Raw genomic sequence first — 15,115 nt, 5'->3', positions numbered from 1 at the left:
ATGCAAGAAAACGCTTTTGGCGTCGGGGCTTCGCCCCGAACCCCACTGATAAATAATGAGCTGTAGATGTCAGGAGAATGCGTTTCAGCCGTGAAAAATGCAAGAAAACGCTTTTGGCGTCGGGGCTTCGCCCCGAACCCCACTGATAAATAATGAGCTGTAGATGTCAGAAGAATGCGTTTCTGCAGAGAAAAATGCAAGAAAACGCTTTTGGGCGTCGGTGCTTCGCCCCGAACCCCACTGAACAAGCTTACAGCGCGCTCCCAGACTGCCAAGCTTGCAAGAGAAAGACTGGTTTTTTTTCTGTTTTTTTTTTGCCGAAGATTGAGAAACAGTCTTATTTTATTCTCATATATCGAATATATATATATATATATATATATATATATATATATATATATATATATATATATATATGCTGTACCCACGTTTATGCATAGGGTTAGGGTTTACTGGGCGTTAGGGTTAGGGTTTGGAAAAAAATCGCCCCCCCCCACTCCAAAGTTTTGGATCCGCCAGTGGGCAGGTGCCGATACAGTTTGGGGTTAGGGGTCTCACAAGCTCTTCCAGGGTGCTGCAAGCTACCTAAGGGTCGCCGGTTCCTGATTTTTCCTCTGGGTTGACTCCCGAAGTCTTTCTTATTATTGGGTATATTTGCAGGCAGCAGAGGTTTGAATTCAGAGTTTTCCTTCCTTTTCCAGCAATGGCCAACGAACCCCTCCTGCCCGCAGCTTACTGGTTTTTGCGCACCCCTTTCAGTTAATGAAAACAGTTCCGCCACACGTGAAGGTCATGAGTTGGAATAGTTGTCAGAGGCTATTTGAGGCTCATGCTATAAGAAAGCATTTTATAGTCAGTGGAGAGACACTGGAGTCTTTATACCGCTTCCGGCAATAACAACCTTATTATTTGAAAACCACCCTAGTCTCAACCCACAATGCTTGGATTATAATGGTAGACATGATTCTAAGCCTCGATTCTATCTTGTTAAATAGAACATTAGGACACTCATAGTACATACATCTTTCGTTTTAATGGAGACAGCAATGAGTTCTGTCACAAACCATTCCCACACCACATTTAGCTATGATTACAGTTAGCCAAAAATAGGACAAATATTCACAGATGAACATTTTTGAAGACATCCTAGATTTAATCTAAATGCCTAATTGGTAACAGCTCACGTCTGGTGTCGCCCTGGGGAAATCCAGTGTATTGTATAGATCAGCGACAAGGTAGCACTCCAACTGAAACTTATCTTAGTAAATAACTAAGAGGCAGGAAGGATACTACAATGGATTATAAGCTGAACAAGTTTTGGTAAATGAAATTCAAATTTTCTTAATTGGTTCGTTTCACATTTTTTAAAAACCCTCTATTGAAGTGAATGTTAGGTGCAGAAAAGGGACTTAACACACTTCGTCTTGAACACGGACAGAACCTCAAAACATCAATGAAGTTGGAACAAGAAAAGCAAAGTGCGCAACAATAAAATATCTGATAGTGTTTCCTATCCCTAGACTTATAGATACTAAATCTAGACTAGACACGGAGATTTTTTAACACAACAAAAGAAAGTTGGATGGAGGCGTTGTTTTGTAAAGTAATTAAAAAAAAATATAGTTGTATTTTTATTAACAATAACACGTGCCATGTGCAACATAAACGTTAGATCTAGATTTAGTAAATGAATATCAAAAATAAAAGTATGCTCGTCTCATAATTATTATTTTGCAATTTTTAGATACATAATCTTGAAAGATCTAGGCAATCAATCTATTTAAATGTACATAAGATGATTTAACTCAACATGAATTATTTCCATCTAGGATTTTTGAAACATTATCTCAATGGAAACAAACAGGAAATGGCTTTGTTTCATATGTTTGCGTGAATATCCGAGAAATGATTTTGCATTATTTCTAAACTTTGAAAACTAAAGATCATTACTTTTCTAAGACAGAAAAAAATTGATTGGGGCGACTCCCCTTAGAGCCGGAAAAAAAGAGTTTACTTACATAAAAATATATATATGTATAGGTCTGTGAATCGATCATGGATAAGAATTTATTTCCGGTTTCCAGTCTAGATATAATGTATACATAGACATATATAAATATAGACTGGCCGATTAAAGAGTTTTATGACACGAAAATTTGTGACTTGCAATTTTGTGTACTTTATTATACAGCATTTGTGAGCAGTATAAAAGTTAAGTACTCATATCTATTTCAGCCACACACCTATATATATATATTGTAAATAAGGAGGCAGTGTAGTTTTGTTTAATCTCTAAGAATGAAGATCATGCATTTTTTCATAATTCGGAAATCCGAATACAATAGATATACATGATTTCAAGTTACATGAAGTTACTTCCTTCGGCCAGTCTATATTTATTTATGTCTATGAATGTATAAGTCTATGTTCGTATCATTATCTATTCGTCATTTGTCTAAGAGTGACTATATATATATATACATATATATATATATATATATATATATATATATATATATATATATATATATATATATATATATATATATATATATATCATGGGCGTAGCCAGGATTTTTTTTCGCGAAAAAAATATTTATATGTATGTATGTGTGTACATAATCTTTATTACATTTTGACCCTTCATTCTTTCAGAAGACGTTTATTGTGCCCTAGAATAGGTTCTTCCTGGAGTTAGTGGAAAAATTGTAGACTCCTCGCCATTGCCAGAAAGGGTGTCTCCTAGCGCTCCCCCAGCGCGGTGCAAAGCCCCGCCGCCAAGCACTATTTCTGGTTTTAAAAGCTAACAAAATACATATTCTGAGGTATCTACTGTGCATTTTCCTGCTATTAAAAAGGTTTATTTCAAAAACCTAATGTGCTATTCTTACTGACTTAGACCCTACCGCGCCGTTCGGCGCATTTGCCGACAAGCTGTTTCCACAAAAATCTGTAACTGGTAATGTCTGAAGCCTCTTCCCACCTGCTCTGAGGATCTCCATGAATGTGTGGCGCCAAGTTGTACTAGGATGTCATCGCAACTCTACTTAAGCGTAATTCATTTTGTCGGAAAATATGTCCCGTTAACCTCATGCGACGCTCTGTCACAATCTTACTATGGGGTCGACTCCCTGTTCGGCATAGGATTTCCCTGATTTAGACCCGATCTCTAAAACTGACTTCTAAAATCTGTCTTAGCCATCTTTGTTGAGCCACATTTATTGTTTTTCAATTTCGGCACATGACTATTCACTGATCTCTGTTAATGGAGTCCCGCCACTGGTAGAATTGTGTAACCTCTCTTGAATACGCTCTTGGAATTAGGTGACTGTAGTTTGCATTAGATTTTATATCGAAAAGGGAAGTTTTATCATCAAAATCATCTGTTGGGGGTTTAAAACTAAAAAATCTCTGGAGATGTTTTTTTTTTTAAGTTCAAACCCCCATTTAGCTACTGTAATAGAATTTACAAACTGTAGTTTGCTTTAGAATAATATTGAAGATAGAGGTTTTCCACCTCAAAATGCTCTGTAGGGGGATCTTAAACTCAAAACCATCTGGAAGGGTTTTAAACTTTAAAAAAAAAAGCCATCTGTAGGAGAGTGGTTTAAACTCAAAACCCCCAAATGGATTGGCTACGCTCAAATAATTTTAGTGTGTAATTTGCTTTTTTTATATTGAAGATGTATTTTTTAGCTTCAAACCCCGCTAGCGGGGGTCTAAACTCAAAACCCTTTTGGCTACGCTCGTAGATTTTAGAGTGTGTAATTTGCTTTTTTTTATATTGAAGAGATATTTTAAAGCTTAAAACTCCACTGGAGGGGAGTTTAAACTCAAACCCCCTTTGACTACACTCATAGAATTTTGAGTGTATAATTTGCTTTGTTTTTATTATTAAAAAGGTATTTTTTACCTGAAAACCCCGCTGAAGGGAGGTTTAAAATCAAAACTGAGTCAAAATCCATTTAGCTACGCTCATAACATTTTGAGTGCGTAATTTGCGTTTTTTATACCGGGTATTGAAGGCCTATGTTTAAGCTTCAAACGCTACTGAAGAGGGTGTGGGCTTAACTCAAAACCCCTTCCTTTGACTACGCTCATAGAATTTTAAGTGTGTAATTTTCTTTTTTTATATTGAAGAGGGGGTTTATCGTAAATTTTGGAGGGGGTTTAAATATCAAAATTAAACTCGAAACCCCTGGTAGGGGGATTTAAACTCAAAACCCCCAGGTAGGGGTTTTAAACCCAAAAACCCCTGGTAGGGGGTTTAAACTCAAAACCTCCTGTGCTGTGCCAGGGCAAGTGATAGTTTAGTCTTAAAATCTCACCTAAAATAAACAAAATCAAAGCAAAAATCAGTCACTAAATTCCGATTTCCCCCGTCCCCCAGCAGGGGGGGGGGATTTCATTTCGGGGTGGGGGGAGGGGTTTGAACCCCAACCACCCCCCTGGCTACGCCCATGATATATATATATATATATATATATATATATATATATATATATATATATATATATATATATATATATATATATATATATATATATATGTGTGTGTGTGTGTGTGTGTGTGAATAGCTCGTGATCTATAATTAGTGCATTATGATGCTTAGATAGAAGGAAGGTAGAAGTTCAGTGTTGTAGGCAATATTGTTCTAATATCATCCGCGTATGGCATTCTATGGCTCCATAGACACTAGTTTACCCAGTTCTTGATAAACATCCACGGTAACAGATTGTGGGCTTATATTCATTATTTTAGCCTTGACTCCCTTATGCTTGTCTCCATGTGGGTCTATCCTGTGCTTCGTGTGGACCTATCCTGTGCTTCATGTGGGCCTATCCTGTGCTCCATGCCCATCCTGTGCTTCTTGTGGACCTATCCTGTGCTTTGTGGACCTATCCTGTGCTTCATGTGGGCCTATCCTGTGCTCCATGCCCATCCTGTGCTCCATGTGGGTCCTGAGCTTCGTGTGGACCTATTCTGAGCTTCGTGTGGACCTATCCTGTGCTCCATGTGGGTCCTGAGCTTCGTGTGGACCTTGTCTGTGCTTCATGTGGACCTATCCTGTGCTCCATGCACTGGCGGATCCAGGGGGGGCGGTAGGGGCGATCGCCCCCTCCCCCATACGGAAGAATTTTAGTATAGAATTCACACAATTTGTATACGAATTTATTACTTATATTAATAATATATACTAATTATTTATATTTCAACCTATTTTTAGATTATTTCGCTCCCCCCCTTCTAGTATTTTGCCGATTTCGTAGGGTCGGGTGGGGGTGATGGCATCAATCCGCCCCCCCCACCATAAACTTTCGAGTGGGGGGGCGGTCCTATTTATTTGTAGAAATCACAGCTTACTAACAGAATCAATTAAATATCTATATGATTAAAACTTGTTATTGGTATTTTAACCGGTCTTTATATTATGTCGTTCACCTGTTGGCCGATTGGAAGGGGAGGAGCGAATACCTCCACTGCCCTTCCCATCTAAACCCTTTGTGTGTGTGTGGGGGGGCCGTCCTACTTTTATGGAGAAATCATAGTATGTGAACAAAATTAGTCGAATATCTATATAATATAAACAGGTGGAAGTGCGATACATGCAATCAACTTCCCCCCATCGGACAAACAAATACTTTTTATTTTTGTATTATAGTAAGAAATTACAAAATTTAAAAAATTCTGTCACTAATATAATTTATGTATGCTATTGTCACAGTCCAGTTTTAGAACCTCTGTGACATGAAGTGACACTCAGTCACCTATTGTAATATTCCGTGCTGAGAACACGAGAATAAGTTAAGGGACTCAAAAATAAGGGTCAAAATTAACCAGTTAGTGAAGAACACCAGCAGAGAGTGGCTGTAACATAGTTTTCTCTGTCTGTAATATGTACCATAATGAATTTGATCTAGTGTTAACTTAAGAGATTTCTTCGGACTTATATTGTGAACATTTCGTTGATGTGATTACTTATTCTACATGGCATGAGCAGCCAGTATTTATTGGTTTATATTTTGTGACGGCTGAAGTCGCCAGTATCTTTTGTGAACTATATTTTATGTATAATAAAATCCTTGTCTGCTACAAGAGCGTTTATAATGTTTCGGAACGTTTGTGCTTGGAGAGTTCAGTACGTTAGTGTTCTCACGCACCTGCAAATATAGTGCGTATGAGAAAGTATCTACTTAAGGAACAACACCTACAACACACGGACACATTCACGTCGTCACACCTACAACTAAAACCAGGCGGCGACAGCTATAAAGTAAATTCTTATATCGAGTCGCCTAACCCCTATTCTTTAATGCAAAATGCAATCATTAGCAGAAATTATAAAAAGGAGCGAGGATTAATCGTTTTCATTTTACCGCCCTACCACTTTCCAGACAGAGTTTGTGTAATTTCACATGAATTAATCATAACTATTTTAAGAAAGACTTTGCTTTGGAAAAGTTATAATTCAAACGAAAATTTTCAATATAACAGTCACGGTTGAGATGAGTTCAAAAGCCAGATAATCTTTTCCTAGTCGACTTTTCCCAACCTTTATTCTATCTCATATTTTTCTAGTTAAAATAAATTTAGGACTATAACTCACAATTTATTCTCGAATTTTATTGAATATTATTAATCGAACTTTTTTTTCGGCGGCGATCCTCAAAGCCTTAATCTAATAATGTGGGGTATCTTATCTTTTCAAGGAACAAATCGGTTGTATTTGTAATGTATTAAGGGACTATAAATTCATATTAGAATATTTTCCCACATTATTCGAAAGGCCCTTTATGAATAAAAAGCTTTAGGTCAGGAGAATGCGTTATTGCAGTGAAGAATGCCAGAAAACGCTTTTAGCGTCGAGGCTTCACCCCGAACCTCACTGATGAATAATAAGCTGTAGATGTCAGGAGAATGCGTTTCTGCAGTGAAAAATGCAAGAAAACGCTTTTGGCGTCGGGGCTTCGCCCCGAACCCCACTAATAAGTAATGAGCTGTATATATATATGCTGTACGCACGTTTATGCATAGGGTTAGGGTTTACTGGGCGTTAGGGTTAGGGTTTGGAAAAAAATCGCCCACCCCTATCCTGTGCTTCATGTGGGTCTATCCTGTGCTTCATGTGGGTCTATCCTGTGCTTCGTGTGGACCTATCCTGTGCTTCGTGTGGACCTATCCTGAGCTTCGTGTGGACCTATCCTGTGCTTCGTGTGGACCTATCCTGAGCTTCGTGTGGACCTATCCTGTGCTTCATGTCGACCTATCCTGTGCTTCGTGTGGACCTATCCTAAGACTAAGACTAAGACTGCTTTATTGATCCTTACGGAAATTTGTTGTGATTACAAGGACTCGTTTCTCATATAAAGACAACACAACAGAAAAATACACATAAATACAACAGACAACATAAAGAGTTCATTCAGCGACTACACACAGGTATCTTGGTGCATTTCATGTTCCCTGATCAATGAGTGGCGGTGATAGAGTCTGACCGAGTGAGGTACGAACGAGTTTTTGTACCGCTCCGTTCTTGTTTTGATTGACAGCAGTCGCCCACTTCGCGACGACCTGGCGTAGTTCTGATGGAGCGGGTGGCCGTTGTCTTCCAAGATTTTTTCGATTTTTCTTAGGCACGTTTTTTCAAAAAGTTCCTTTAAATGTGGTAATGTTGTGAGTGTAATTTTTGATGCTTTTTAGCGGCCCCCGAAAGGGGAAAAGACGCTATTAGTTTTGTGCGAAATGTCTGTCCGTCTGTCCGTCTGTCCGTCCGTCCCGTTTAGATCTCGTAAACTACAAAAGATATTGAAAATCCGACATCACAATATTTTAGACCAATCAAAGTACTGATGCAACGGCTACTTTTTTTTTCTTAAAGCGAAAAATCTAATTTTTTAAATCAGTTATGCAAGCAGTTTTTTAAAGAGAAAAAGCTAATTAGTATGCATTATAAGTTAGACCTAATTTAAATTGAATAGTAAACTTATAAACTCCATTTTTCTAAAAAAAATTTAATGCGGAATTTTTTTTTAATTTTTTTTTAATTTTTTTTTTTGAGGATTCGAATAAGAGATTGAGCCTTTTCAAAACAATTAGATCAATTATAAGACATCAGTTAGGCCAGGGGATGCGCGGTGGCTGAGCGGTAAAGCACTTGGCTTCCGAACCGGGGTCCCGGGTTCGAATCCTGGTGAAGACTGGGATTTTCAACTTTGGAATCTTTGGGCGCCTCTGAGTCCACTAATGGGTACCTGACATTAGTTGGGGAAAAGTATAGGCGGTTGGTCGTTGTGCTGGCTACATGGCAGCCTCGCTAACCGTAGGCCACAAAAACAGATGAACTTAACATCATCTGCCCTACAGACCACAAGGTCTAAAAGGGGAACTAGTTAGGCCAGGTTCACATCTAACTTTACATTCACTTACACCTATGCTTTAATCTGCGGGACTGTTGGGGCACTACACAAGATCTGTTAACCTTCTTTCTCCATTCTTATATCTCATTTGTCTTTGATATAATTTTATTTGGATGTTCTCTCTGAAAATATTGAAGCCTGCCTGGGTGGACCTCTTCGGGTTCCAATTTTGAGTTTGTGTTTCCACACAAACTGTCTTTTGTAACCTTGTTTAATGATGTTTTCTAGACGTTGCAACAGTTTAGTCTTAGTCTTAGTCTTAACTACAATACTGTTTCAATTAATAATCTTAATCTTAATAAGCTTCGTGTGGACCTATCCTGTGCTTCGTGTGGACCTATCCTGTGCTTCGTGTGGACCTATCCTGTGCTTCGTGTGGACCTATCCTGTGGTCCGTGTGGACCTATCCTGTGGTCCGTGTGGACCTATCCTGTGGTCCGTGTGGACCTATCCTGTGCTTCGTGTGGACCTATCCTGTGCTTCGTGTGGACCTATCCTGTGCTTCGTGTGGACCTATCCTGTGCTTCGTGTGGACCTATCCTGTGTTTCGTGTAGACCAGTGGTTCCCAAACTTTTTTGTCATGTAGACCCCCTTACCATGTTTTCTGAGCTACGGTAGACCCCCCCCCCCCCCCGATTAACTTATATTGCATTTTTGCAAATTTACATATTCCATTTTTTAAAACTTATTTCTAACTGAAGTGAGTAGAAGTATGAACAAGTAATTTAAAGCTACATTTGAAGTAAGAGAGCTCTATCTTTTTTATTGATAAAAAATCAAATTTAAATCAATAAAATAACAATATATATTTTTTTTTTTTTGCCGGTTCATCATCAATTTCTACGGATATTATGTTTCATATAGGAATTTGTTGTTCTCTGAAGTAGTCCTTAAACATTATATAATAATTAATTTATTAATTAGCCTTAAGTATCATTGTTAACGTTTTCGCAAAGAGCAGTTTCTCGTGTATTTCTTGATATTTCACGTCTGGCTCAAATATTGGGTCCGCGGAACTGTTTTCACTAACAGGAGAAGGGGCGAAGGCAAGTAACAGTCGACTAAACCAGTAACTTCAAGCATGAAGTGCTCATCAGCCTTCGCTTGCAGCCTACCTAGCAGAAGGAAAACTGAATTCAAACCTCTGCAGCCTTGCGGCTATACCCAAACATGGGAAAGGTTTCGTGGGTCAACCCTGAGGAAAAATAAGGAGCCGGCGTTTCTTAAGCAGTTTGTAGCACACAGCGCTACACCCCGTGAGAGCCTGTGATGCCGCTGATCCCAAACTGAATATAATATGCTGTTTGCAAAGAAATACATAAGAAGCTTTTAATGTTATAACTAATGTCATCGATGTGTCCTTGAACTGAATTGTTGCTTAAATAATTTCAGAAGTAGGCTTGTGTTAAACAGTTTTTAAACTACTTCCACGGCTGGTAGTGTTATTCTGTATTTGGTTTTAAGTAAAAGAGATATTATAAGACGCTCACAAACTATCATCTTGTTTATATGATGTTGAAGAGAAATTTTGTAGGTCTATTTTGAACTTTATGTTTGAGAATTCGAAAGTTTTTCAAATATGTATCTTTTTATTAGGGTGGCATCGTCTCAAATGATCTTCGTCATAAAAGACACATCAACAACCGCTTGTTTGACAAGGGTGGAATGAGTCCCAGTTTTTAATTAATCAACGCTGTCCAATCTACATTTCTTTTTGTTAAATATTAGTTACATGTAGACAAAATTAAGAAATTTAAATAAGTATTGAAATAAAATACAACATTTTTTTGCTTCATTAGTAGGATAAATATTTAAAGAATTACATCAGGTACAAATCTGAGGGGCTAAATGAAATAATTACATTAACGGGATCTGAAAATTAAAGTCACGAACTGCTTAATGAAATCCATGATCATAGACCCCCGTGGACATCTCATAGACCCCCAATTTGATTTTTCACTTTCGTAGACCCCTTGGAAGTTCTCGTAGACCCCTGGGGGTCTATATAGACCACTTTGGGAATCACTGGTGTAGACCTATCCTGTGCTTCGTGTGGTAAAAAGCTTGTACACGTTATTTCCACCACACCCAAACTCGTATTAGGATGACATTTTGAGCAATTATTTCTATTACCTGACAACACAAGTTGCAATACAAAAAAATAATTAACCAATTTTAACTATAGTATCGTGAACAAGAGAAAGAAAATCGTACTTGACAGAAGTGATGGTATAAGTTGAATTAGTCCCCTTGAGGACTCTTGAGCCCTGAGTGAACAGTTTTTATGCATTAAAAAAAACGATCAAGTAAACATTCCCCAAGATACCCCCCCCTCTTCTTCCCTCCCCCTCTTCTTCCCTCCCCCTCTTCTTCCCTCCCCCTCTTCTTCCCTCCCCCTCTTCTTCCCTCCCCCTCTTCTTCCCTCCCCCTCTTCTTCCCTCCCCCTCTTCTTCCCTCCCCCTCTTCTTCCCTCCCCCTCTTCTTCCCTCCCCCTTCTTCCCTCCCCCCTTTCCACAACTGGCTCAGACAAGGGGTATGGTCATAGTCATTGAGAAGGCTCAAAAGCTTAACAAAAACAATTGGTAAAAATAGTTCTTATCGCATAGATGTTATGTCTAAGTTAATAGCACATACAACTACAGGACTGATCCAAACTTATTGACAAAATTACACTTAATATAATTATAAGCTTTGCCTTTTGTATTCAAGTATTCTTTATGCCTCAATGTTTTTCTTGTTTCTTCTCTCTGAAATAACTCTTCAGTACTAATGTAGTCCTCCATAAAGGCACAATGGTAGCTAGAAGTATGTATTCAATTATCAATTTGGTACAATAGTTGTTGCTTACATTGTCGATTTAAAAAGTTTGTAATGATGTTAATAGAACAAATAATTATATTAATTAGGTCAACTAATGTTTTAATTAGAACAGAACAGCGATTTAAAAAAAAAATCGAAATTAGTTTATTAGGTTTGTAAAGATATTTTTATCTAATTAATTGTGACTGGCCTAATATTTTTGTGTCAAAAAATTAATTTGAATTGAATCCTAATTACTAAAAAATTATTTATAATTTTAATAATAAAAACTTTAATTAAGAAAATTAAACCTAGTATCATTGACTTCAACATTTTCAACAAATTTAATTAGACTCTTCTTCTGTTCAATACGTGCCAGCCATTTCAAGTTATTACTAAGTTAAGTTTACATATCGATTTCATTGCTTACAAAGGCTCAAATTTGCAGAGGCGTCGCCAAGGTTGTGTCACCTGGTGCGGTAAGCTAATGGTGTCCTACTTCCAGCAATAGTCCGTCTCAAAATATAGTTAGTAATAAATGCTATCTTCATATTAACAAAGTTTAGTAGCTTGGCCAGGTATTTAACTTATAGCATTCTTTTTAAAAAGTCTGCTCTTGTGAGAAAAAAATGGAAATAAAATGTCGCCCCCATATGGATGTCCACAACACTAGTATCCCCCAAGGACGCCGTTGTTTATTTGTATGCACTTTGCTTAGGAGTTTCTAAACTGAATTACATAATTATTCAAACTTTTATTTATGAAAACTGAATTCATGTGGATATGGAAAAGGGGGGGGGGGCTGATCCTAAGACCCTACAGTATTTGCGATGAACCTTTTTCAAGAAGTTTGTACAGAATATCACTTATTTGAATCAGCTAATTTTCATAGTAACACGCCCCTGAGGCCATTTTGACACGTTTCAGACAGAATTAGTCGTTATCTGGAGGAGACACTCCTGTCAGGGACTTATCACTACGTGGCCAATGTCATTTGACCAAGACGAGATATATTTGAATCAGACTGCAGACGTCGTGTCACGTGTCATTCCATATTTGTAGGTGGCGCTTTCTTTGACTTTTTATTTCTTAACATTTGATAATTGACACGTGAGATTGGTATGACGTGAGTTACAGTAAAACTTGACTTGATTCTGTTTTGTTCAGTTCTACTAATCTAACTGTTTGACTTGTCAACATACATCAGGCGAGTTACGGGGTAAATGTCCTTTCCCTTTGCAAGATTTCAAATTGTCTGCCCTACATCCCGTTGAGTGGTACAGACGGCGAGACTTGATGTTTTGGTCACCAAACATACTAGACATGAGTGGTACAGACGGCGAGACTTGATGTTTTGGTCACCAAACATACTAGACAGCGCGGAGATTAAAAAAACAAACATCGGATCGAGTCAAAGTCAAACTTGAATTGTAGACTATGAGACACTGCAGTGACGTCTGCAATATACGAATAAGACATCACAGGACATCAAGAATATGTGACACTACAATATACTAAGTAGTATAACACCACATATATAAGCAATAACTAAAAAAGAAGAGAAATATAAAAAACTAGTCGACCGGCGGCTTAGCATACGCCGATATTTTGCAGGGCCAACGTTAGGCCACTGCAACCTATGCGACTGCAGTGGGCCCAGCACTTTTGTAGGACCCGCGCTAATTTTAGGTGTATATTTTATTAAATTAAACTATTTTATAACTTATAACAGATTTCCCGCGGCCTCCTATCGATTAAACAGGAGGTCCAGGAAATCTCCTGAAATTGCAAAATATACGAAAAAGTCCTGGAAATATCCGGAAATTGCTTTCATCTTTTGAAAACTCATACTAATCTCCTGAAATATACAGACGAAAATTGTGTTTTTTTTTCACTCTTAAATTACCTAGGATAACTCCCTCCGTCCGAGTTGCAAAAATAAAAGAGTGATCTTTCCTTTACTCCTTACTACTCGTTTAAATCGTTAAGGGAAGAAGAGAATGGTATATATTGATTCTTTATAAAAAAAAAAAAAACAAAGGTTATCTAAAGGGAAGAACTTACAACTATATCACTCAAGAAAGTAGAAGTTATGTCCCTTTTTTACCAATTGGTAAATGTTTAAATTGATTCATGTTTTGTTGGGTATAATAAATAATTGTTTAAAGTTTCAACTTGTTCCGAGAATGGGTGTTGGCGAAATAACGTGTTCAAACTATTTACCAGACAGAGTGAGTTGATATATTCTTTGGTACAAACGAACCACATTTGTTACACTGACACACCCATAGGCGAAAAAAATTATGGTAAAAAGGAAAGGGGGGGGGGTGATGTTTTGGTGGTTTAAAAATAAAATACGTGAAGTTAATAAATCAATCTTTGACCTTGAGGTGAAGGTCGCCTGAGTATTTTTGCCATCTTTATTCAAGTAACAGAGATTTTTAAAAAATTCGACTCGTACTGGTTCGACCTTGGCGCAGAAGTGCAAGAGAACTTGCCAGCTCGGATCTTTCTTCACTACACCCATTGTAAATGATGGTGTGACCTCGTTAGGCAAAGATAATGCCAGACAAACCGCTCGCCTTGACTGCTAGTTAGCCCACTGATGTATGGGCGCCGGTACACCCCCCTCCCTATTCCGATATAGGAAATAAATCCATGCTAGTTCAAGCAAGCCACCCAGTGCCATTAGGTGAGAAAATCAGTGCAGTAACCTATATTTGTTTGGCACTATTTATTTTTAACCTCCGTTGATTGCATATTTTAACCTTATACATGCGTATTGACACACCCAATATTCATACGCACACACTTACGTTTAGACACAATGTAATACATTAACTGCATCGAATTTTAGATTACTTTAGATTTTAATAATGTCCATGGCATTTTTTTTTCTTACACTGTAACATAGACTCCCGACAAAAATATGCATATCTCAACTGGGTCTGCGTAGCCAAGTGAATTGCTACACTCATCTTTTGTCTTTGAAATCGAAGACACTTTCTTAATATTAAAAGTTTTATTATTTAACCACGTCTCGTAATCTAAAAGCGGCACCAGTTTGTAAGCAATACTTCAACTGAACACGCCACCTCGGCAACTCACGCACTCACCTCAAATGTTTCTTTGTCTTCAGTAAGGAGTTGACTAAATGAAGAGACTTCGTATGTAAAAATAAGCTGGACTGTTATGGAAGACCTTGTTGTGTAAGCTCCAATAGTGAAGTATCACATGGTGTGACTCTAGTTTGTAAGTTATCTTCCTCTGGTCTCTCTAAAACTCCAGCACGTGGTCACGTGACACCAGCACGTGGTCACGTGACACCAGCAGACAGGGCCGTGGTGGCTGAACGGTAAAGCGATTGGCTTCCAAACTGCGAGGTCCCGGGTTTGGATCTTGGTGAAGACAGGGATTTTGAATTTCGGAATTTTTAGGACGCCCCCGAGTACACCCAACTTTAATGGGTATCTGACTTAAGTTGGGGAAAGTAATTCGGTTGATTATTGTGCTGGCCATATGACACCATCGTTAACCGTCGGTCATAGACACAGTATATTTATACGAGTAGAGTTGAATGTCTGTGTTTGTTTATTAAAAGGAAAATGGTACTTTCATTCATTTTTGGTTTAAAAAAATATTTTTTTTAGAATTAACGCACACAACAGTCTATATGCATTTGAAATAGAAATCAAATAATCCTCTATTATATTGTATTATAATATTATATTATATTAGTTATTTATATAAACGATATTAAATTTTTAAATATCTAAACTGTTAATTTAATAATAGAATAATGTGATAATCAAATTCATAAGAAGTATTAAAGTACTTGGTTAGTTTTAAAGACTTAAGTTATTTCCTATCTTAACATGTTCTAATTTTGTCGTTTACA

General features: G+C 37.6%; 1 protein-coding gene across 8 annotated transcripts in view; it reads left to right on the top strand.

The window, feature by feature from the left end:
• Positions 1 to 15,115, top strand: part of LOC106059561 (secretin receptor-like) — a 212,499-nt gene that overhangs the window by 50,997 nt on the left and 146,387 nt on the right. The gene's annotated exons all lie outside the window — the stretch shown is intronic.

This window comes from Biomphalaria glabrata, chromosome 1 (assembly GCF_947242115.1).
Source record: "Biomphalaria glabrata chromosome 1, xgBioGlab47.1, whole genome shotgun sequence".
Taxonomy (NCBI): Eukaryota; Metazoa; Mollusca; class Gastropoda; family Planorbidae; genus Biomphalaria; species Biomphalaria glabrata.
Note: the sequence above shows the minus strand (reverse complement) of the source record. Positions and strands in the feature narration are given on the sequence as shown.